This window comes from Euleptes europaea, chromosome 6, assembly GCF_029931775.1.
Source record: "Euleptes europaea isolate rEulEur1 chromosome 6, rEulEur1.hap1, whole genome shotgun sequence".
NCBI classification, from domain to species: Eukaryota; Metazoa; Chordata; class Lepidosauria; order Squamata; family Sphaerodactylidae; genus Euleptes; species Euleptes europaea.
The window spans coordinates 87,593,954-87,620,193 of NC_079317.1; the positions used below are offsets into that span (position 1 = coordinate 87,593,954).

The 26,240-nt window shown below is 42.1% G+C and overlaps 1 protein-coding gene and 1 pseudogene across 3 annotated transcripts in view; one reads left to right on the forward strand and one right to left on the reverse strand.

Annotated features, from left to right (window-relative positions):
- Positions 1 to 26,240, reverse strand: part of SOX6 (SRY-box transcription factor 6) — a 539,429-nt gene that overhangs the window by 383,988 nt on the left and 129,201 nt on the right. The window lies entirely within an intron of this gene.
- On the forward strand, positions 6,980 to 7,068 carry LOC130479831 (U2 spliceosomal RNA; annotated as a pseudogene).

The window sequence follows — 26,240 nt, forward strand, 5'->3', positions numbered from 1 at the left end:
TTTATTGAGTCAATCCATCTCATGGTGGGTCTTTTCCTACTGTCTTCAATGTCTCCTAGCATTATTGTCTTTTCCAGTGAGTCTTTTCCAGTGACTAAAATACAGTAGCTTCAGTTCAGTCATTTTAGTTTCTAGCAGCAAAATTACCAGGTAAAGCTTTTCTTGGGCTAAACTTTATCAGGCTGCGAATGAGCATGAGATGCGTTTAGTGTTTCCCATGTCAAAATTCTGTGTGCTATATTTAAAAAAAATGTCTGGAAAAAGGATAGGCTAAAAACTTTATCCTTGGGTTCAGATTTTTATGTGTGCAGAGTGGTTGAAAGAATATTCAAACATTATAGATACATAAAATATTGTAAAAGTGCAATTATTCATTACCAGTTCATAGAGGTCAACATAATTTATTCTATCATTGAAAAGAATTGTGGATTATATACATTGATTATAAATGCACATATAAAGAAAAAATACGTATATAATATAGGGGGGGCTTCATTTTGTACTTTTGCCCCCCTTCAAAAAAAATGTAGATCCGGACCTGTTCAAAAGTCTTTGCTCAGATGATCATAGCCAAGTGACTGGGGCAAATAAAAGTTGGGTTGGAAGAAAGTTAGATAAAGCTAGATACACAAAGCAAAGCAGGACGAAAGTTAGCAACAACAGAACAGTACACTAACATGACGTGGGCCAGCTACCCACACAATAGCAAAGCTCATTATGTTATTTGTATCACCAATTCAAAGAATTAATGAGAAATCCATTGGCAATGATAAATTTGGGGAAAAGAAGTAATTAAATTAATAATAAGCTGCTTCCACACTTTGTAGTGAAGAGTGATGGCTGTTCAAACCCACCAAATCTGTGGCACTTGGCTACTATTAGGACATGTGTACACATGCATGCATATCATTTGATATTCAACACTTGATGACTTGCAGCTAAATGTATGAACAAACTATAAAGCAGTCATATAAAGTTGAGTCTACGGTACTTGATCTATGACCACTAATAAAAGTCATCTCTTAATGAGTTATCAAATCATGACCATATATGCGTAAAACTATCAACAATCCTGCAAAATTAAATATGCTGAAGAATGGAACACGATAATTCATCTGTGGCTGTTGGTGCTTGGGTTGATTCATGAGAAACAAAATCTAAAATCTGGTTCTACAGAGCCCAGATCTTCAAAATATCTACTCATAAATCTTTCATTCAATTTAGTGGTAGACTGGGAGCTTAAAAAGTTACAAGATTGGGGCCGTTACCGCACCATGATTTTACCACAAATTATCGTGAAAGATTTGCATGGTTTGGCTGTGCAGTCTAAATTTCTGTTTGTATGTTGCCTCCTTCCTCGCTGTATTGAATGCTTCGCCTGTCTGCACTTTCCCCATGGGAGTGTCGCGTCATTCATGACGTTAGGGAAGCATGACATGCTCCTTTCTCTCCCCTTTCTTCTTCATACCGGCAGCAGCTCTTCCTGGCAAATTATGTTCATTAAGTGCTGTCATAGTTTAAAAGCACAGACACATTGGGGTGAGCCCTTAAAGAGCTACATATCATCAAATGAGATGAACAAGTCCAGGGGCATAGATCTCACGCATGAGATGCTTACAGAATATCAAACCACAGTGGGGTGAGTGAGTCTGCAAAGTGAGAAGCTGGGGTGCGGGCGCGTATTTGCCTGCACCACATTTCTGTTCAGCCCAAGCAAGGATATCTTCCCTGATGCCCCGTTGTTTGAAGACTGCTGGGTCCAAAGGAAATCATAATAGAACTCATGTGACTCTACGTAAAGGAATGGGGGGGGTTAGTGCAACGATCCAATGTTCCTTCATTCTTTTGGTAGTCGAGAAAAATTAAAATGGAGAGAAAAATAATAAAAAATAGCAAAGGGAAAGGGGAGGGGAAATTGATAAGGGACGACACAGTGGGTGTGTTTAAGGATGTAGGTGGAGAAATGAATACGTATTAAAAATGACTGTACCCCAAGGAAATTCGTCCTGGAAATGGCTAGAAGGCAAACATCGCTGTAAAATGTTTGCAGATAACACGGGGATACAACGTATGCAAATCGGCTCCACCCCTAAACAGAAGGAATACGGTGCAGGCATGAATAAATAAAACGTGTCATTAAACGTTTTAAAAGGTTGGTGCGGTAACGGCCTGTGTCATAACAGAATATTTTAAGGATACTATGTGACATGAGTAAATGTATTCTATGTGTAATTCAATACCCACTAGCCTAAGCTAGCATTCCAAAGGCACATTTTGACTTAATAAATGTCAAATGTTGAAATGCACACCACAGTAATTTTTGTAAATAAGTAGGGGGAGGGAATGTGAACCTATCTCCCATACACAATATGAACACTGACTTTAAAGTTAGAATTGTTTAGATAGTAAATTAAATAGGTTGCTTAACCTCGAAGACTTTCTAGGCAATATCTGTATCCATTCAGCATTAGAACAATGAGCTCCTGCCTGAGCATAGTACTTAGTGTCCTGTGGTTTCTATCGAATATCCATATATTACATTAGTGTACGTAGCACAGTAGCAGTAATTTAAGAGTTCAACAGAGCAGCCCGGCAGGATCAGACTGGCATAACAGCAGTTAGTGGCATGGTCCAGCACAAACAGTAGCTAAGCAGTCAAGCAAAGTTAGGATTCATGCTGGCATAGAACTGGGCTAAGATCTGAAATGGATTTTGGTACTTTACAAAATTGTGCTATGAAAAAACAGCATTCAGTGGCCATATGGCCATTTTATAAGTTACCCCTAGGTTCCATGAACAAGTAGTAACTGGCAACTGTGTTACCTGGCAGATACATCTATTCTCAATACCCTGCATAACACTGCAGTGTAATAACAACAGCCCAAAGGTGAACATGTTTGGAATTTGCTGAAATTGATATATGTCACATGACCCGGCCATTACACACACCAATAGTAGATACCGACCTTTCCCATTAATAACTTAGATGTAAATCAGGGGTCCCCAACTGACACCTTTCCTGTTGCCCATCACGTGTTTTCAGAAAGTGGTTAGATAGCCAACACAGGCAAGCTATAGCTTCTCCTTTAGCCAAAATATAACTTTGTCCATTTCAACCATGGACAATGAAACCTAGCTCTAAATTTCATTAGTGGTCCCATTCATTTAACTCAGCATAAATAATCAAGTATGCATAGGAAAATATAGTAATTTTTTAAAATCTCACAAAGGACACCTAAAAAGTAGTAATAATTTCTTAAGAGACATCATTCAGAGCGACCAGAAAACAGCCTTAGGGAAAAGAAGTTCCCCAAACATGTCTGTAGTTAAAGAACCATCTTTGTGCTGACAGCTAGAATCAATTGCATCTGAGTGGTTAAACATTTCTTGCCCGCTAAAGCTTTTATTCTTTGCTTTACCTTCAGGCAAAAAAAGCAGCAATATCAGACCAGTTAAAAAGCAGGATCACAAGAAGCAACTCATACCACTAAAGCAACCAAGGGTTCTCTCACATTAACAGTGAGCTTATCTTATGTTCAGAATCTCATCGGCATCTAGTTTATAAAGTATCTGTTTCTTGAATAGATGAAAGACAATAGACATTCTGTCTAAGTAAAAAAAAAGTGTGTTTGTGTGATAAAAACATTAACATCAAATAGAACTGGATTTGCCAGAAATAACTGAACATTGACAATAGTTTCTAGGCCATAGGCCCTTGTGATAAAGAAGACATAACATATAAGAACTGTCTGAGCCAAATTTATCATCCGGCAAGCCAAGGACACACAACCTTCTGAGTGAATGTGCACCATAATTGTTGTCAGTCCAGTGTATACATGGAACAGATACAAAGTGCATTGGCTTCTTCAGATGACCACAGTTATAGTTGCCCTCTGCTAATATACTAGGTTCATAGAATCATAGAGTAAGGGACCACCAGGGTCATCTAGTCCAACCCCCTGCACAATGCAGGAAATTCCAAACTACCTCCCCCCAACACCCCAGTGACCCATACTTCATGCCCAGAAGATGGCCAAGGTGCCCTCCCTTCTCGTGATCTTCCTAAGGTCATAGAATCAGCATTGCTGACAGATGTCCATCTAGCCTCTGCTAAAAAACCTCCAGGGAAGGAGAGCTTACCACATCCCGAGGAAGCCTGTTCCACTGAGGAACTGCTTTAATTGTTAGAAAAAGGTTACTGATGAATATATTAATAGTGTTTTATGTATTAAGTTGATATAAGAAATACAAAAATTAAATTAAACTTAGTATAAGTAAAATCATCTTAATTTCAGTTGGCTCCTGGCATTAGTCCTGGCATGCCAGCCTGTGCTTTTTGGGGGGGGAAACTGGACCAAATTATATAGGTTAATTTACAGCTGCTTGTGGGGGGGATTTTAGATGTGCTCTTTCAATATTATTTGATTTTTATTGACCTTGGGCATGAATCTAGTAACTACAATTATGTGAAATCATTTGTCCTGGAATTTTTCCTTCTTCCCACTCTTCAACATCCCACTGACTGTGCATTTAAAGTTCTTTTTTTAAACTAGCTCTCTGTGTTTTCCACAATCTGAAGTTGTCACAGGACAATAAATACCTCCTTACAGTCTCACTGTGATGGCCAATTCAAATAGGCATAATAAGTTCAAAACTCACACACACACAAGCAAATTACCTCCACATCAACAATTTGCCATCGCAGACAAAAAAAGGTTTCACCAAAGATCTAATTCAATGAAGCAATACATTCCTTGGGCAAGGACTGTGTATAGGGTTGCCAACCTCCATGTAGTGGCTGGAGATCGCCCGTCATTACAACTGATCTACAGCCAATAGAGATCGGTTCACCTGGAGAAAATGGCCACTTTGGCAATTGGACTCTATGGCATTGAAGTCCCTCCCCTCTCCAAACCCTGCCCTCCTCAGGCTCCGCCCCCAAAATCTCCAGGTGTTTCCCAATGCGGAGCTGCCAACCCTAGCTGCACACCACGAGGTTGTATTTGACAAACAAATCATTTGAAATCTCCCTATTGTGAAGAAAATACATTGCATCAGAGAATGTTTGACTTACCCTTCTGACCATTGGGTATATTTTTCACATTTTGGCCACTTTCATGTGGGATTGAGGTAGTACCATCCCTGTATGAAAACTGTTTCACCTCATTGTTTAAGTCTTCCATACTTTCTGAGCAACAGAAAGTCTCTTGCTGTCTACGACCCACCTTCATCTTGCTTCCCCTCAGCCCACTCTCAATTGCTCAGGAGCTAGTTATGAAACTACCCAACACACTCAGAAGCACTGGATGCATACATTTCTAGAATGACAGAAGAATGAGCTCAAGATAATGACAGGTTCTGAAGATTAATGGGCTTCATTCCTTTGCTAGGCTTAACAGGCAAGTAGTCCTCAGATGAAAATTAACAGGAAAGTATCTTCATCTAATGAGGAAAGTTGAACATAACATTCTTTCATACTGCCACTCTTTGGCACAGCAAGATGTATTGTCAGCCCTCACTTAGTGAAATATTTGTGTTGCCAAGCAGCTTGAACAAATGCTTTTTTCATTTTCTTTTTAAGACAGCCACCCACCCATGTTTCTCTAAGGAGCAGCACATTTCAGTCCCACTAGAGAATGCATGTATTTTGGTCAGTCTCCCAGCACAAGTACAAAGAAAGGAAACAGAAGGAGGGTGCCTTTGTTTCATTATCTAATTTATTTAACCAAATAGCCAATACTTGCTGAACAGAATTCTAGTGTCATCATATTCTTATTGTGTTTTTCCCCTCCAAGTCACAGACTATGAATGGCCACATAACAACATCAGCAAACTCCTGCAAACAAGATAGCCTTTTAGATTGTACAGCCCTATTAATCATGCCAGCCTATTTCCCCATTCTCCCTCTTTTTCCCTTTTCTGCATCTTTTCTCTTTTGAGTTCTTTGTATAGAGCATGATGAACTCAGGGAGGTATCATTATCAACTTTATGGCATACGTTCGCTACACAGCATGTTATGTCTCATAGCAGTTTGCCCTGCAGTAGAAAAGATTTGCATAGAGTTTAAATGTATGCGGTCCATACAAACTATAGTTAAAACACTATTACACAGTTATATGTTTTTCTATATGAAATAGTAAAAAAACACCATTTTTTATTCTTCTTTAGGGCAACATTTTATTACAATTAAATGAAACACTTAGCACCACTACTTCTTCGAAAAGGACTGTGGCCCAAATAAATAAATAAATGACATTTAACTGAAAAGATAAAAGAGACCTATTTCCATGAGGTTACATCAAAATCAAATATGCTTTTTAAAAAAAATATCTTTAAAGTACAAATGGTTTCTCTTTTGTAATTCTTCCATCGGTACACAATTCGGACAAGCATTTTGACAAAGGAAAAACGGAAAGGCTTAAAAATGAAGCACTTGCCTTTAGTCTTGACATTTTAATTTTTTTAAAAAAAAAAAGGATTCTACTCTCCTCCAGCATTCACTAGTGGCCATCAGGGCTGATCCATACCCCCAGCTGTGAATTAGAACATGCAGCTCTCCTGAAACCAAAACAAGAGATGCTTTTACTGACTTGGAAAAAGGGGGCATTGTAAAGGGGAAACACTTGCATTTCTATTTCCTATGAGCTTTGGTGTCATCTCCCTTACATAAGACCAAAAAAAGCCACCTATACTGGCAATTAAAAAAAACACTCTTACATGTAGGTTTTTGGGAGGTGGGACAGGGGACTGTAAGGATGAATACAGGCAAAGCCATTTAAGCATTGAAGGAGATCTGTACATACACCCGTAAACATTAGATCATACCAAACACTTATTTCATCTTTTACTAGGGATTTCACTTAAGTATTAACTCTTTAGATTGTTAGCCCTTTGGGGACAGCTACCCTTCCTTATAAAACTGCTATCATTCATCTGAGCTTTGAGGCAGAGTGGACTATCTGTTGAAATAAAACCAGCATCGCTTCTCGGCCTTTTGGCTAAGATCAAGTGTAGTAAACCAACGTTTTATCCTAAATTGAAATCATGGCATGTATATGAAATCTCTTAATAAGCAGGGGCACACAAAGCAGTAAGGAACATTCATATTAAAGAAAGTGACTGGGCTTGGCAATTAGAAGAAGGAATGAGCACACAGACAATGAAACCTCCCCAGGTTGTCCCCTCCCATCTCAAAGTAGCTGTTATTTTGCCACCAGGATGTTGCTGCACCAGGATGACAGCAATGATTGCAGCTAGAGCCAGTCAGCCAGTTCGGTGGTTGAGCAGCAGAGACCTTTTCTCTGGCCCTTCCTCTCTTGTACTTTGGACACTGCTTCAGCAGTGTCAGAGGCACCAAGATACTTCCTAAGAAATATAATTCCCAAGGTGCCAGACATTACTGTCCCCAAGATGCTCTTTGGTGCCCCTAAAAGTAAAGGTAAATGTCCCCTGTGCAAGTACCGGGTCATTCCTGACCCATGGGGTGACGTCACATCTCGACGTTTACTAGGCAGACTTTGTTTTATGGGGTGGTTTGCCAGTGCCTTCCCCAGTCATCTTCCCTTTACCCCCAGCAAGCTGGGTACTCATTTTACCGACCTTGGAAGGATGGAAGGCTGAGTCAACCTTGAGCCGGCTATCTGAAACCAACTTCTGTTGGGATCGAACTCAGGTTGTGAGCAGAGCTTGGACTGCAGTACTGCAGCTTACCACTCTGCGCCTCGGGGCTCCTTTGGTGCCCCCGGACACTATCAAATCCATGTCTACAGTATGGAGAAGCAGGAGAAGAGCAGTTCCCTGCTTCTGTGCCTTCACACTTGCTGCCAGTCTGCCCAGTATCTACAACAAATAGGGTTTGGATGGGCTAAGGGGAAAGGTATGGATTTGTAGGAAGGACGATTGGCGAACCTTTACAAAACAAAAAATAGTATTGGGGGGGCATTCCCACATTGATTTTTTCTATCAGATGATTTCTAAATCAAGCCTGGTGGACTTTATGAGTCAGTAATATTTATTATTCTGCTGCACTGTACTATGCTAAAAGCTAGAGCAGAGGTCCCAAACATGGTACCCATGGGTGCCATGGCAGGTGCCAAAACCTTTGCTTGTGCCTGCCAAATGTTTTTAGGAAGTGGGTGGGGCCAGGTAGAGTTATTGCAAGGCTTCTGATTGGCTGTGGAGATTTTTTAAAAAAATGTTGTTTTGGCAGCAGATGCCAGCATAGCACAAGGATCTACATAGAATCATCATAGAGTTGAAAGGAACCACCAGGGTCATCTAATCCAACCCCTGCACAATGCAGGAAATTCACAACTACCTCCCCCTCACACCTCCAGTGACCCCTATTCCATGCCCAGAAGATGGCCAAGATGCCCTCCCTCTCAACACAGTACTCTAGGTGAGGTCTAACCAGAGCAGAGTAAAGCGATACCATCACTTTGCGTGATCTGGACACTATTCGTCTGTTGATACAGCCCAAGATCGCATTTGCCTTTTTTAGCTACCACATCACACTGCTGACTCATGTGTTACACTGTTACAAATCATGTTTTTGTTTGTGCAGATACCTCCATTTCATGCCAAAAGAAATTTTCCATCTGGATATGCTCCTATGCATACAGAAGCATGTCCAACTGGATAATTCCTCATGACAAGAAATGTGTGCGTGTGTAAATTCTCATGAAGTCACAGCCGACACATAGCAACCCCATAGGGTTTTTAGGGCAAGAGACTAACAGAGGTGGTTTCCCAGTCCTTTCCTCTGTGTAGCGATTCCTTGGTGGTCTCCCATCCAAATACTAACTAGGGCTGACCAATACCAAGCAACAAAAATCAATGTTTACCATAGGGTTTCCAACTTTCAGGAGATGGCTGGAGATCTCGTGCTATTACAAGTGATCTCCAGCCAATAGAGATAGTTCAGCTGGAGAAAATGGTCGCGTTGGCAATTGGACTCTATGGCATTGAAGTCCCTCCCTTCCCCAAGCCCCGCCCTCCTCAGGCTCCACCCCAAAAACCTCCCACTGGTAGCAAAGAAGGACCTGACAGCCCTACTCACATGGAGGTACGACATATAGAAAAATCTGCAATTGCAGATGTTGTAAAGGCTACACTTTAGGCTACACTTATTCTGAATAATATATCTTAATTTTTTTGTTTGGCAAACACAAAGGGCATTTCTGAAATAGTGTTCAGATAGTTCTGTGGTTCTGAAAGCAGACAACTACTGCACAAAAGTGTAAAAGTCTCTTTTGCAATTCCGTTAGGGATTACTTCATAGTCTTATGCAAGCTCCAATTTTATTTTTACACCGAGCCTTCAGCTCATCAATTGTAACTTCTTGTAATAGCACATACCTACCACACTTGTTTCGATCATAGCAAGCCACAAGCAAAAGAGACAAGTTAGTCCAAGGACATAATGTCTTTCAGGCTCTATAGCACTTAGCAGGTTACCAGGCCTCCAAGGCCTAACAGATTTAACCAAGACTTTTCACACAATCAGGTAAAGAAAGCTCGGCCAGTCAGCCGATGTCCCATTCAGATAACAAAGAAATATTTTAGTGACAATGTGAGAAAAGAACAGTAAAAATGGTTTTAAAAATCACTCAACCATGTTGCGGCGTTTTTGTTTTGTTTTTTTTGCGCTCTAAGAACCTTCTCCATGAGTTTGTGACATTCACTATAGTCTTCCTTCAGCTTATGTAAGGCAACTGTATATGTTCTGTCAGAGTTCATCAAGATGAAATACTTATAAGAAAGAACTACATATTTGTTCTACAAGGTAAAAATTTAGTAATGCCACAAAGACTATGAAGGGTACTCAGCTATCAGTCTGGGTATAAAAAATGCACATTGTGATGCATTGCTGGGCAATTGATCTGTACTTCCTTTCTAACATGAGTATTTAGCATGTGAGGTTTTATGGAGTTAGCAGTCAGAAAGAATTCACAACAAGAGATGGTTAACATTCTAAATGGACTGTAATGAAAAAGATCTGGGGTTTAAAAACAGGCAGAGCAAAAGCTTTACACGCAGTCCCAGGTTCGATCCATGGCATCTCCAGTTAAAAGGATCAGATAGTAGGGGATGCAAAAGGACCGAAAACTTTGAAAGCGGATATGAATCCAAGTAAACAATATGGATGCCAACCTCCAGGTTGGGCCTGGAGATCTCCTGGAATTACAACTGATCTCCAGACTACAAAGATCAATTCCCCTGCAGAAAATGGCTGCTTTGGGGGGGTGAGTCTAAGGAGTTATACCCCTCTGATATCCCTCCCCTCTCCAAACTTCAGCCTCTACCACCAAATCTCCAAGAATGTCCAAACCCAGAGTTGGCAATCCTAGAGAATACTGACCTCATTAGACCTCATTATAAAGCAACTTCTTGTATTCATATGTTCAAGATAAAAAATTCTCTACTGTGATCACGTCTAGCTTTAGAAGGTGCTAGGGTCACTTTCGTGGAGTGGCCCTCCTTACTTTGCAAACTATACCAATGGTACAAGAGTAGGATTACCAGGCATGGCCTGGCAACCAGGAGGAGGCTTGCTGGGGAACCTCACTGGTGACATAACGATGTCACCAGCAACATGCTAATGTCACTCCCCATGTGCCTGGAAGTGACATAAGTGCATTGCTGGAGATGCTCTAGCATTTGAACAAAACCTCTATGGTTTTACTATAGAGTTTTTGTGGCATGTGGAATCTTAGTGGCACAGGAAGGGTGGCACTCTGCCAAGTGTTAAAGACCTTGGGTTGGACACTCCTTCTCAGCCTAACATACCTCACGGGGTTGTTGTACAGATATTGGCAAAGACACAGCTGTGTGCACCATCCTGCACTCCTTAGAAGAAGAGTGAGAGAAAATGTGCTCAAAAGATAAGTAATGGCTCCTACCCTCTTCAGACAACCTTATAACTTATTCCAACTCTTTTATTTGGTGATGGCTTTCAAACAAATAAATCCCCAGATGAAACCAGCAGTAGGACATTGCCCTGAGATTATGGAACCATCAAAATCCAAGAACATTGGAGGGGCCTTTAGAAACCATATTTGAGGGAGGCAGCAGCAGAATATTGCTGCTTTCATAAACTTGGCTATCTAATTCCAGCACAGAGGGCCTCTGTGTGTGCCTTTTCATGACAAATTATAAAATCTTAAAATAATTTCATCTGATATATTGGGCACTCCCAATCCTTTGAAAGCACCTCTCAGTTTTAGGGCTCTCAATCCATTTTAAGGAATTATCACTGCCTTGCTCATTGGGCTCCCATCCTCCTTTGGCTGTGCTATGCTCTCTGCTATGGGCTACATCCACAGCTGCTGACCCCAGCATATGCCTACTTAATCATGGTAATTGCCTCATCCCAGAAAATGATGCCAGGCGAGTTTACCAAGTGATGAGCTGAATACCTATCACCTCAACTAATTGTGTGAATTGGCCTCACATATCAGCAATTTGGGATGAAGAGGATACTGTCAATCACTTGTACATGAAGAGGATATATTCATAAAGTAAGTCCTAGAAAATAGCATTCTTCCCCCCACCCCTCAGCATTTTATCCTACCTGCACCATCACCTCCACAAATTCCAACTGATTAAATTCATACTATAACCAAACTACTGTATGCTTCCTGGCAGTTCTTGTATATAATATTTTTACCTATTTCACTTTCTGTTTTTCTCTTCAGAATATAAATAAAGCTTAACCTCACTTGATTGACAGCAAGAAATAACAATATTTAATTAACATCTCTTCATTTGTAACAAATCTTTAAGTCTCCACCCAGTTAATAATGCTCTGCAAAAGTATTCCTCCAATGTTCTGAAAACCCTTTTCAAGGAGAGCTCAGAACACTGTGTTCTTAACTCAAAAGCACATGCCAAATTAATTATGGTCTTATGCTTTGACCAAAAGTAGGATTTGGGGGATTTTCTCTTCCTTAAGTCAAGGGATTCTAAAGTAATTCATGAATGATACTGAAATAATGTTTGAATTAGTTGCTAACATGCTGTTAGCTTGCAGTTTTCAAACGTGTTTTGAAACAATCCAAATAGGGTTGCCAACAGATTTGGGGTGGAACCTGGTGAAGGCATGGTTTGGAGAGAAGAGGGACCTCAGTGGAGCATAATGCTATGGAATCCACCCTCCAAAGCAGCCATTTTCTCCAGGGTAACTGATCTCCATAGCCTGGAGATAAGTTGTAAGTCCAAGAAATGTCCAGGACCCCCCTGGAGGTTGGGAACCCTAAATCCAAGTGATAGAATGAGCATTAAGAAAACCATACTTCAAACCATCCCTTCAAAACAATAAGTAGAACAAAAGTGCTTCACATTCTGCCTACTTGTTTTTTTAGATGATTGTTGTACTTGATCATACAGAGCACTAGAGCAGTTTCACTGCAATCCTAAGAACACTTTTCTCAGCCCCACTCAACAGACCTCAGTAGGATTCTGAGTAGAACTGCTTGGAATGGCTCTATCATTTTTCTAGACATCCATCAATAAATGAATATTATGCTGCTGAATCCTTAATAGTCACTTATTTTGACACTAAGGGAAGGGGTGGCTGGGTTTTTTAAAAAATCCTCAGTATATGATAATTTTGTTTTGTTTTGTTGGTAGACATCAGCTTCATTTCTAGAGTTGGTTAAGTTCTTTAGCCTGTTAAATATGCACATCTACACTTACAGCTCTGTAGAGTTTGAAAATGTAAGGTTAGGTCATAAGAACGTAAGAAGAGCCCTTCTGAATCAGACCAGAGGTCCATCTAGTCTACTACCCTGTTCTTCATAGCAGCCAAACCAGAAGGCCAACCAACAGGGCACAGAGGCCAAGACAATCCCTGTTGTTGGGTCATGAGCCCTTTTTTGTGTTACTGCCAGCAACATAATTTAAATTATTACATTCAATTAAAAATTAAAAATTATTACATTCAATTAGCATTAAAATGATTGAATATTCAACAAAATCTAGCATCATCACGTATAGTTCTGATGCATTTTACATAAAGGCTCAATTCATTCCAGTGGAAGAAACCACTGCATGCCTGCATTTGAGTGTATACATTGTGTTGCCCTCCACTCAATGAAGTGATCTTAGGTAAAGGTAAAGGTCCCCTGTGCAAGCACCGGGTCATTCCTGACCCATGGGGTGACATCACATCCTGACGTTTACTAGGCAGACTTTGTTTACAGGGTGGTTTGCCAGTGCCTTCCCCAGTCATCCTCCCTTTACCCCCAGCAAGCTGGGTACTCATTTGACCGACCTCGGAAGGATGGAAGGCTGAGTCAACCTTGAGCCGGCTACCTGAAACCAACTTCCATCGGGATCGAACTCAGGTCATGAGCAGAGCTTGGATTGCAGTACTGCAGCTTACCACTCTGCATATATACTCCAGATATATATTGGAAAATGCCCAAAATTGAGGTCATAAAGAGCTCAACGTTAAAAGTGTGAAATTCAACATTATGCACCCACATAAAATGGCTAAAACATAGATAGACAAGATGCTGATGACCCAAGCCACTACAAGAGGGACATGAGATCTAGGAGGTTTATGGTGAGTTTACATAAACAGCTTATTCGTGCAATTTTCCACTAACCTGTTCTCTGCATCAAGTAGCTTCTGCCACTGCTTTCCAAAGGTTGCCACCAGTCATGGGGATGGAGAGTCTAGTTGTGTCATCCTGCAATGCTCCTTAATTGCATGGAGGCCTGATCACAATTGTATGTTTGATACAAGATGGAATGCCTCTGTTCCTCTGGTTGCACAGGGCCTGGAATTTAAGGATCCTCTGGGAAGTGTCATGGTAAGAAGGTGTGATTTGAAGCGAACAGGGTTGAAGAGAACTGGACATTGTGACAGAGCTAAACCATACTTAGTATTTCACACCCTCTGCCTTTATCACCCTTGCTCGGCAGTTAGGCAAACTAAACAAGGTTCCCAGGAGAAAAGAGCAAGAGTCCAGCAGTACCTTAAAGACTAACAAAATTCCTGGCAGGATATGAGCTTTCATGAGCCACACCTCACTTCTAAGGTTCCCAGGAGTACTGTTCAGAAAAGGATTCTTACAGTGGGCAGCAGTTGTTGTTGTTTTAAAGATTCTCCTGTATTGCTGAATCAGTGCTTGGTGTTTGACATTCAAGCAGACATTACACAAGCCCTGTACACAAGACACCTCCATGCATTGGCTGCATGTACGGCGAGTGAGAGTTGGCATGACCATGCTGGCCTCATCCTCACATATAGGTGCCATGTTCATGAGCCACTGCTCATACAAAATTAGGGTTGCCAGGTGCCCGCTGCTGGCGGGCAACCCCTGGCAATTGCCCACTCTGCCCGCCAACCACCTGAGGGTCGGTGGGCAAACGTGCACGCTCGCGAGCATACCGCGCACAGCACTTCCCATTTAGAACAGGAAGTTCTGCCACGCGAGTAGCCTTTGCCTCTTAGTTTGAGTGGTAAAGGGCAGCTTTACCACTCAAACTAAGAGGTAAAGGCCCTTTGCGAGGCGGCACTTCTGGTTCTAAACCGGAAGTGCTGTGCGTGCATCGGCACGCACACACTTTAACGCAAAAGCTTCTCGCCGGAGGAAAAGAGGGACCTGGCAACCCTATACAAAATGACTGCAGTCCAAAGTAGTCTTGAGTCTGGGAAATCCATGAATTAAGGCTGCCAACTACCAGATGGGGCCTAGACATCTCCCAGAATCACAGCTGATCTCCAGCCACAGAGATTAGTTCCCCTGGAGAAAAAGGATGCTTTGAAAGGTGGACTGTATATGGCAATATACCCTGATGAAGTCCCTTCCCTTTTCAAACCCAACCTTCCCAAGGCTTCGCCCCAAAATCTCCAGGAATTTCCAAATCTAGAGCTGGCAACCCTACCATGAATAGATCTCCCAGTGGTTTAAAAAAAATAAATTGCAGATGCACTGTGTCAAGATTTAATTCTGGGTATTTCTTTTTACCTGGGCTTTTAACTGAAGGAGTCCACTGCAAATCTGATGGAGGGAGTTTTGTCAAATTTTGTGCTACTGGACTCAAATCTAGTGGCACCTTTGAAAAATTTATTTGTATGGTCTCCTTCTAGCCCGAGGACTTGTACAAGTATTTTATGATGCTTAGTGATCTTTTATGATGTTTTTATTCCCTGGCTTGTTTTTAATGGCTTGTTTGATTTTGTTGTATTATTTTAATTGTGAGCTGCTTCAGGCAAGTCCCCGGAGAGGAGGCATGTAAATTTCTGAAGTAAAAAAAATATGTAACCCTTCCTCTCTGTGCTATTTCACTAAGCAAACCCAACACCGATACTCACAGAGAACTGTTATTATCCTTGGAAGGGAAAGATGCATGCCAAAAAAGGGTGTCAGTCTTTTCTTTTAAGGCCTAATGACAAGGGGTGGAAGTAAGTTTTGATTAGCAGAAACATGGACTTATCATTTTTATTAGTCAATATAGAAGGGTGCACTGAAGTTCTGATATAAATTAGGCCCCCAAGAGGCAAATATTTGCCCTTAAAAATGTTTCATTTTTTCCAAGCTGTATTGTTATGTGTTATTTTTTAAAAAAGTTAACAGGAAAGTTATATTACAATGAGGAGAGCACTGAATCTTTTAAATGACAGACCAACTTTCATAAGTAAAAGAAGTTTGGGCAATTAATGTATCTCTAAAGCAAATGAAAAAGCCTACATTAACTAAATGTGTTTTCAAATTTAAAATGGCTTTTCCACTTTCCATAAAATATTAATAATGCTAACAAGTGATACATACAGACTAAAAGGTGTTCCCCATATCTCTTGTAAATAGTAATCAATAATCAAGCAGTTCTCTGGGAAGACAGCATATGCATTTTCTAAATCAATAGAACAAATGTATATATGTATACCCTAGCAAATGAATTCAAAGATTTATGTAGCACCCAAACATTTTTCTAACTGCTAGAAGTAGAAAAGAAGTAACATGCTTTGCGAACAAAACTAAATTGTAGTAACAATGTTTCTTGTTTTTTTCTTATTTATCAATAGGCATTTCATTAACAGAATATTACATGTATTAGAAGTATTTTAGTTTATTGACTATGGAAGTCTAAACATACACAGAGATCATGCGAAATAAATATTTGCCAGATAAGGGATTTCTCAAAAAAGGGAATCTAGCAGACCTTGAGCTGTCTTTTATTCTTGAGTGAACAATGTAGAAGAATCATCATTTATATTAAAATATTGGAGAAGGTGACCCTGTCTCCCACTCAATAATTTCACTCCTATGCTTGACTAGATCAAGGGGAAAAATATTTTATTGATTATTCAGTCAGAGATGTCTGTAGGCCAAACACACAAAAATGTTTGCCATAGAATGATCTACAATGAACCCAAGATAATTAAGTCAAGAGAAGTAACAAAGAACCTTTTAGCCATTTACTTAAGATATTATACTGTGCTACAAGACCAGCAACAGTTACCACATTGCTCCTGTCTGGAAAACAAGAAGCCTTTTGGCAATAATGCAATATTCAGTTCCATTTTCCTTTCTATAAGTGCCTTCGATAAGCTCTCAGAGCATGAATGGAGAAATGTCGTCCAGCATACTCTTTTACAAGTTTTGAAATAACGAAGTGGCGAAATCCCCAACACAAATGTAGAAGAAGTACCAGGTGACTTGCAATAATGCACAAATCCAACTCATACAAAATGTTCCATGCATATGTGCTTTTAGGTCCGTAGGATATACTGCCGAAGGGATGAAGTGGTTGATGGCACTGTCCATACATGGCTTCCGAAGAACAGTATGAGTGAGCAACCCTGTGCACCTAGCTCTAAGACACAACTGACCGGGCAAAAAACAATGTAACGAAAGATAAGAGAAACTTTGCTCCATTTGTCTTTTACAGGATTCCACCATCAATACTAGGAAAGAAGACTCTGGTTTCTTTGAAATGGCTACCACATGAGGGCTATGACTAGGCTCTGCCAATCTTATATATTCGCTTTAGCAGTTGACACCTTTCCAAGAGAGAATCGAAAACTAACCACATGTATTTATTTGCTGCCGCTACCGCTACTATTTACTAGAACTGGAACACTACTGTAAAGATATAAACAAAAGCATTGTAACCAATAAGCTATTTCAGAATTTGGATAATGAACCTTTCATGTGCTTCCTCCGTTTCACCCTTGTTAAACCTAATCCTAATTTAGAAGCCAAAAGCTGATCGGCCCTGCTCCAGCAAAACTACAGTTTTTAACAAGCCTTGATAAGCTTCAAAAAATTAAACTGCCTTCATCTGGAGATTTCTACAATGCACAGTACATCCTGAACTACAGCAATTAAATTAGTATTTGCTGAGTAAATTAGCATAAATGCATCTCCCGTAATTCTTGGCACGCATCCTATGGCAAAGGTTAGAAAGGTTTATGACAGGACAACGGTACAGCATCTCTCTAGCAAACATAATTCAAGCTGAAAACATAGGCCGAAAACGCACTTACTCTGGTTTCTTCCCAGTGTCCTCCCCGTTTCAGCCAGGATCAGTTCAAACCGGGCGGGGGGACAATCTGTGCGCAGAACCTCTCTTGATCCGTGGCGAATCAGCATGCTGATCTGCCCGTCAAAACAGAAAACGCCGGAGACACGCACTTCCTGGCCGTTCAGCAAAGCACGCTCCCGGTGGTGATTGGCCGACTCACTGACTCACTGACCAATAACAGCCCTGCGCTCCCACTTTTAAAAAAATTTGGAAAACAAAAGGGGGTGAGGTTGCGCAGGGAGGGGTTTGGAGGCGTGCGGGACGTCATGACGCCGGAAGAATAGGCTCCTGTTCATCTGAAGCGAGCCAGGGGTAATGGTTTGGGTCCTCAATCACTAAGACGGGTTCGTTTTAGGTCGACACAACGCTCGGCCAGCAGCATCCGAGGTCTCGTTCGTTTGCGAGAATTTGGTCCGGCTTGAAAATGGAAAAAAGCAGGGAGGAGACTGGGCGGAGGCAGGAGTAAGTGCCCGTGCGTTTTTGGCCATAAGAACCAGACCAAGGATCAGACCAAGGCCCATTAAGTCCAGCAGTCTGTTCACACAGTGGCCAACCAGGTGCCTCTAGGAAGCCCCCAAACAAGACGACTGCAGCAGCACCATCCTGCCTGTGTTCCACAGCACCTGAGATAATAGGCATGCACCTCTGATCCTGGAGAGAATAGGTATGCATCATGACTAGTATCCATTTTAACTAGTAGCCATGAATACCCCTTTCCTCCATGAACATGTCCACTCCCCTCTTAAAGCCTTCCAAGTTGGCAGCCATCACCACATTTTGGGGCAGGGAGTTCCACAATTTAACTATGCGTTGTGGTAAAAAATAATTCCTTTTATCTGTTTTGAATCTCTCACCCTCTGGCTTTAGCAGATGACCCAGCGATCTAGTATTATGAGAGAGGGAGAAAAGCTTTCCCCTGTCCACTCTCTCCAAACCATGCATAATTTTATAGACCTCTATCATGTCTCCCCTCAGCCGCCTTCTTTCCAAGCTAAACAGCCCTAAGCGTTTTAACTGCTCCTCATAGGGCAGTTGCTCTAGTTTCCTAATCATTTTGGTTGCTCTTTTCTGCACCTTCTCAAGCTCTGTAATATCCTTTTTAAAGTGTGGTGACCAGAACTGTACACAGTAATATCCTTTTTAGGTGTGGTGACAACAACTGTACACAGTGTGGTCTCACCATAGATTTGTGCAAGGGCAGTATGATATCACTGAGGCTATCCAAGAGACTATATGCTGACTAGGTACATGTTTAAGGATATGCCTATGGTTCCTTTTTACTGGGAGGATGCATCAGTGTTGAACATGGCACAGCATAAAAGCCTAAGAAAGACAAGAAAATGTCCTAGTATAAGAAACAATATCAAATTTATGAATGCAATCCATTTTAAATCCATTTGAAATATTTAAATCATTTTAAATATCCAGATTTCACAGTAAGGGCTAGAACCATGGTCTTTAGCACCAAAGGCTTAAATTACCTATTACTCGGCCTGATGCCTTAGAAATGCCAAAGGAAATATTTTTGATTTATTGAAGGAAAATTTATTGTGACATCTCTTCCTTAGTAGATATGCTGAAGCAAGCCTATCGGGTTAAATTAGGACAACTTGGGAAACAAGAGCTCAACCATAGGTTACAAGGAGTAAAACTGTTGCATTTATCTGTAACTGTGGTTCTTTGAGTGGTCTTCTGTGTAGGCACACATGGGTCTGTGCAGTTGCAGACCTGCCACGGGAGAATGATTTGTAAAGGTTTCTAGAACATTCGTGTGACTAGGAGCATTCCCTCTCCCCTCCATCTCACACTGGAGTTTCCGGCCCAAATGGGCATGTGACAGAGGTGGGGAGAGCATTCTTCATGGAGAGAGCATTCTTCCCGCAGTTCTCCCTTCACCACCATGGGGGAGTCAAGAGCAGAACAGCCAACAGTGGGGAAAGGAGGGAGGGATGTGTGCCCGCACAGAAGACCACACGATGAACAACAATTACAGGTAAGCGCAACACTGTTTTCATCTTCGTGGCTTCTGTACAGCCTCAAATGGGAGAGTAGAAAGCTCATTTACAAAGGAGTGAGGCATGGGCCGATCAGCGAAAAATTGTTTGCAGTACTGCTTTTCCCACAGCTGCCTCATTTCTTGGATCTATGTTGATGGAGTAACGCTTGACAAATGTCGAGGGAGTAGCCCAGGTCGCAGCTTTGCAGATGTCGTCCAATGAGACTTTACAAGGAAAGCTGCTAAGGACGTCTGACTCCTGGTGGAGTGAGATTTCATTGGAATTGGGCATGCCACGTCTGCCTCAGCATAAGCTAATTTTACCGCAGATACTACCCATCTGGACAAAGTCTGAGAAGATGCTCCTTTACCCTTGTTTGGGTCATTAAAGCAGATTAACAGATTCTGATCCTTCCTGAATTCTTTTGTACCATCCAAATTAAAAAAGGTGCGCTCTCCTAACATCTAATATGTGTAGTGTTTATTCTGATGTGGAGGTTGGACTTGGAAAGAAAACTGGTAAGGTTGTATATTGAGTTAGATGGGACCGGGAAACTACCTTTGGTAGAAATATTGTCGAAGGCTTTCACGGTCAGAGTTCATTGGTTCTTGTAGGTTATCCGGGCTGTGTAACCGTGGTCTTGGAATTTTCTTTCCTGACGTTTCGCCAGCAACTGTGGCAGGCATCTTCAGAGTAGTAACACTCTGAAGATTGTTACTACTCTGAAGATGCCTGCCACAGTTGCTGGCGAAACGTCAGGAAAGAAAATTCCAAGACCACGGTTACACAGCCCGGATAACCTACAAGAACCAATACCTTTGGTAGGTTGTACCTGTTTTATCTGGTATACTAGCCACAAATAAAATTTATTTATTTACCTTTCGTAGGAAGTTTAGGCTAGGACGCAGTACCACTTTGCACACCCCTTGAGCAGGAGTCCAGAGGGAACCACACCCTCCTGAGCCAGTATGGAGCTATTAGAATGCATGCAGATTTGTCTGCCCTACAGTGGAATCCTTGTCAGATGCTGCACAAGAACAAAACTGGGGACACTTGGTGTTTTCCTTGGAAGCAAAAAGATCTAAGTTGGGTTGACCTCATTCTGGGAGGATGGCCCATAAATATTGGTTGCTGATGGACCATTCATTAGGGCTGTTGAAAAAAAATGGGTAAAATTCGGATTCGGCAAAATTTGGCCCATTTTTATTCAGGAAATGCTGAAGTCCAAACTCCCCCACTTCGGGTCCGTGCAATTCGGCATGAGGTCCGGAGTTCGGGGAAAGATTCGGCCGAATAAAGCCATTAAAATCACAACTGCACCATTCTGTGGCTCCGGGGGGGGCATTTTTGGGGATAGAGGTCCCAAACTTTCAGCGTAGCTTCAAAGGACCCTTCTTGCAATAACCCCCAAGTTTTGAAAAGATTGGATCAGCGGGGGCTGAGATATGGGCCCCGAAAGTGGTTCCCCCTCCTTAATGTGCATTTGCAATTAGCAGAGCTTGCCGCCCACTCAAAGCGCCCCGCCCCGACAAACAGCTGAGCTGCGGGGAGCAAGGGCGGGGCAGATACGAAGAAGTTTGCAAACCACGCAAAGCAACACAACCATGCAAACCATGCAAAGCAACAGGTGATGCCTGGGAGTTTGCAAACCATGGAAAGGGACAGAGGCATGCTAGCTAAGCATAAGGAGCAGGAGCCGGAGGGGGTGGAATTTCCCCTTTTGCGTCGGACTCGGGACCAGGCAAATGCATTTTTAAGTCACAATTTGAAAACCAGTTTTGAGCTAGCATCAAAATAGACCTAACCGATCTTATGAATGAGGGAAAACCTGAGGACACACAACTGAAGCCCCCCCTCAAACCAGGGAGAGAGAGACTCGAGGGGGCACACACCCCCAGGCAGAACAGGCAAATGCCCCTTTTGGCTCCCCCCCACAGAAACTGTTCCCTCCCCACACATACACACAGACTCTGCTTCCCCCCCACACACACAGGAGAAAAAATATAGATTAAAGCCCCAAAAGGGGTCTTACTGTGGATGTCTTCTGTTCCATAAAGAGGGACTGGAAGGACTGGATAATCCAATATGATTCAATTTAAGCACGGGAGGTTTTGACTTGGATTTGCCGCTCTCGAGATGCACACAGGATTGGCTGATCCCATTCATCCCAATAGGGAAAAGGGGGGACCCCATATCTCGGGACCCCCTGACACAATGTTTACAAAACTTGGGGGGTCTTGCAAGAAGGGTCCTTTTAAGCTCCGCTGAAAGTTTGGGGTCTCTACCCCCAAAAATGTGCCACCTGCAGCCACGGAAAGGAGCGAATGTGTGCTTTAAATGGAATAAAAATGCACATTAAGGGGAGGACCCCTTTCGGGCCCCATATCTCGGGACCCCCTGACCCAATGTTTACAAAACTTGGGGGTTCTCGCAAGAAGGGTCCTTTGAAGCTCCGCTGAAAGTTTGGGGTCTCTACCCCCAAAAATGCGCCCCCTGCAGCCATGGAAAGGAGCGAATGTGTGCTTTAAATGGAATAAAAATGCACATTAAGGGGAGGACCCCTTTTGGGCCCCATATCTCGGGACCCCCTGACCCAATGTTTACAAAACTTGGGGGGTCTCGCAAGAAGGGTCCTTTGAAGCTCCGCTGAAAATTTGGGGTCTCTACCCCCACAACTGCGCCCCCTGCAGCCACGGAAAGGAGCGAATGTGCACAAGCACCCCCCCACACATGGGGATTTCTCTCTCACACACAAACAGATACTCTTTCTTTTCCGGGGCCACGCAGCAGCTGGGCTCATGCACTCAATCGCTCAAACTGATTGGCCAGAAGAAGACCCAGCTTGGCCACCGACTGGCTGCAGGAGAATGCTGCTTACTAATTGACGGTTATGCTGCTGCGCCGAACCCCGAATTTGCTGAATTTATTCACAGAACACCCCAAATTCGCTGAATTCGGCTCCCCGTTTTCCCGCCTTTTTTGAGTTCGGGTCCATCCGAACTAAAAACCACCGAATCAGGGAAAATTCGGCTGTTTTCGGTTCGGGATGAACCAAATCGACAACCCTACCACTCATGGTCCGCTTTTGTCTCCCTGCTAAGCAAGGCTTCCATGGTGTTGTGCTGGCTTTCTATGTGAATAGCTGACAAAGATATTTTGTTTTGGATAGCCCACTGCCAACTGTGGGATTCTTCTTTGCATAGGATTAGGGAGCCCGTGCCCCCTTGCTTGTTCAAGTAGAATTTTGCTCTTGTGTTGTTGGTGGCCAGCAATACAATTTTCCCAACAAGAAGAGTGGTAAGAGAGGCAAGAGCATACTTGATTGCCTTCATTTCTAGCAGGTTAATGTGTAATTTTGACTCTCCCTCTGACCATCTGCCTTTGGCTTGGAAAGGACCACAGTGCGTCCCCCAACCACCCAGCGAGGAATCAGAAAAAACCTCAATATCATGTGGGTGGGTACCCAATTCAGATCCTCGGAGGAGACATTTTCTCCACTGGATCCAATAGAGTGGTGGTAGGGTAAGAGACAACAGAGGGTGCTCAGGCTGTTTTCTCTGAATGGGTCTGTTGCTTGTCTGAACAAGTATCAGAGGTCCCCAAAGCTTTTCCCCAGAGGGCTACTGTTAATCATGCCACTCTATCATTACAGGCTGAGGTAAACAAACAGAACGCATTACAACCCACAGTATTGTGCTCCTCTCCCAGGCAGAGCAGACATTAACTTGCTTCTCCAGTTATAAAGCTGAATCCAGTATGAGCCCAAGACTTTTAACTGAGACTAGGGGTGTGCAAAAAAAAAATCAGGAACATTCTGATTCTGGTATATTGGACCCAAACATTTTTAGGATTCCTGAATATTCCCAAATCTCCACACCTGTATGTGGTTTTTTTTTTTTTGGGGGGGGGTGTTATTTGGCAATTGAAAAAAATCTGCTTTATTACACCCTATGGAGAATCTTTCCAGGGCTCGGGGCCCTATTTGTTAAGGTAGAGGCACCAAAGTTTCAGCATAGCTTCTGGTGACTCACCTTACAATAACCCCCAAATCTGGTAAAGATTGGGTCAGGTGGTCCAATTTTATGGACTCCCAAATAGAGTGCCCCATCCATCCTCCATTGGAAACTGTGGAGGAAATGGGGGATGCATAAAATTGGACCCCTTGACCCTATCTTTACCAAACTTGGGGGTTATTGAAAGGAGAAACACCAGCAGCTATGTTGAAAATTTGGTGCCTCTACCTTAATAAGCAACCCCCTCCCCCGAGCCCTGGAAATATTCTGAATAGAGTATAACAGAAAAGAAGGGAGGGGGGAATTTAAACTTTAAAAGGCTCAGTGCAAATGTGCCATAGTGGTTTGTTTTTTTCTTTTAAAATGGGTTTCTACTGTTGTAGCCAGTGATCCCTAAATGATCCTGGAAAAAAGCTGATTTTTTTTTTTTGGCTTTTCAGGATTGCAATTACTGGCTAAAGTCTAAAAAGCCTTTTTTCCAGTTCAGCATTACCGAATGCACACCCCCTAACTGAGTCAGCAAGGGTCAGCTGAACTCCATCAAAGCCTCCACCTTCTCAACCAGCATTGCTTCTCTATCTTTTCAGAGTTTAGTTTCAATTTGTTCACTTTTAGCCAGTTAACCACCACAACCAGGCAGCTATTCATGACCTCTACCACATCACCAGGAGATTTGGATAATGACATGTACAGCTGAGTATCATCATCATATGGAAGACAACCAGCCCCAAATCTACAAATGATTTGTCCTAAGGGCTTAACAGAGTTTGGAAAGCACAGGGGATAGAATTGATCCCTATGGAACCCTGCAAGATAGGTCCCACACCAATGACAACTGGTTTCCAGTAGCAACTCTTTGAGTCTGATCCATGAGGAGTGATTTGAACCAACACACATCCCCTGATACCTACTGCCTCCAGGAGCCTCAACAAGATGGCATGATCTACTGTATAAAAGGCTGAAGATAAGGTCAATAACAGCAACAGAGAGGCTTGGCCTTTGTCTACACTTCAATGGTCATCAACTAAAGCTAGCAGACCCATCTCTTTCCCATATCCTAGCCTGAAGCCAGACTAAAAAGGGTGTAGGGCGGATTAGTTATCCAAGAAGACCTGGAGTCAGTTCTCTACCGCTCTCTCAATCACTTTGCCTAGAAATGGCAGATAACCACCTCTTTGAGTGGTCGAGGAAAGGTGCCCTGAGTTAGTGACTGGTTTATAACAGGTGCTGAGGGTTTGTGGATGTAATCTTTACAGGATTTTATCAACCAGGATGGGCAAGGATCTAGGGTACAAATAGTGGCCTCCACAAATCCCAGGATCTTGTCCATATCCATCACAGAAACTGAGTCAAAATGATCCATAAATAGCCTGGGCAATCTGTATTAGGCGTTTCTTCTGCTATACCGATGTTATAACTGACATCCAGATCAGAGTGGGTTTTTTATATTTTATCAGCAAAAAGCTTGGCACAGGTATGACAGCTAATTATCTGTTCCAGGAACATTAGAGGCTCAGATTTAGGCATCAGTAGTTGCTGACAGTGACCAAATCACTCCTCTCTAGTAATTTAATCTAAAATTACAAACTATAATTTGTTAGTTAGTTAGTATCCGAGATCTTGCAGTAGACTTTAAAGCATGAGTGGTATTTAGTAATGCTGCGAGATCTGTATATCCCACTTCAAAAAACACTCTATTGTGTGCCCCTGTCTATATATTGTCATAAAAGCACAACAGGAAGTGAGAAACATTGTGCTAACAGGACTATGATACTGATGAATAAAAACCGTAACCCTCAGGCTAAGCTGCCAAATAAGTAGTGAATTAATTTCTGTAAAGTACTCTAACATTACAAAGGTGTGTTGAAAGGTGTCTGCTCATGTTTCAAATTAAACGCACTGCTGGTCAGCATTAGCACCTCAGCTTTGAACAGCAGCCATTTGCCTATAACACTTCAGGGGTTGGGAAAAACGGATTTTCCGTTCACACTGGAATAATTAGAACATGTCAGGAAGAATTAATTTCCTCATTTTTCAAAAGGATACACAGAAATTACCATGTTATTATATGACAGGGTCCCTTGGAGAATTGTATTAAATTTAATTTCTAGCGCAGCCCACACAACAAATTAAAGTCATAAATAAGATGGAAAGAAGCGGGACGCAGAGCATATGTTTATGGCAATGAATGAAGCCAAGGGACCAGAAACAACTATCTTCATTTCATTTTATTTAAATCAGCCAGACACTGTGTATCTGAATGACAGCACTTGTTAATGGTGCTGAGATTATAGCTTCTTAGATTCGGGAAAAAAAGAAGTCTCAGTATTTGAACTGGCACTTTTCTAGAAAGCAGAGACTAGTTTAAAATTTTGTACTCTTCTTTTCTACGCGAGGCACTCCCTTTATTTTTAATGTACCTTTTAAGCATTTAAATGGGTGAGTCTTGAGTCGGGATTAGTGTGGTGTCATCCCAACAGCTGGAAAAAAGTGTGTATGTTTTTGTTAGCCTAATCCTGTGATTTGCTGCAGTACCATAAAAGCACTTATGATGAGCTATACAGGATGCCACACCAGCTGATGTTGCACACATGCCGAGGGGATCCTCATGTTCCAATCAAAAAAGCTCTTCGGTTTACTTTAGAACAGGGAAACAAGCTTTTAGCCAGAGAAAAGGCAACGGTCCTTTTGC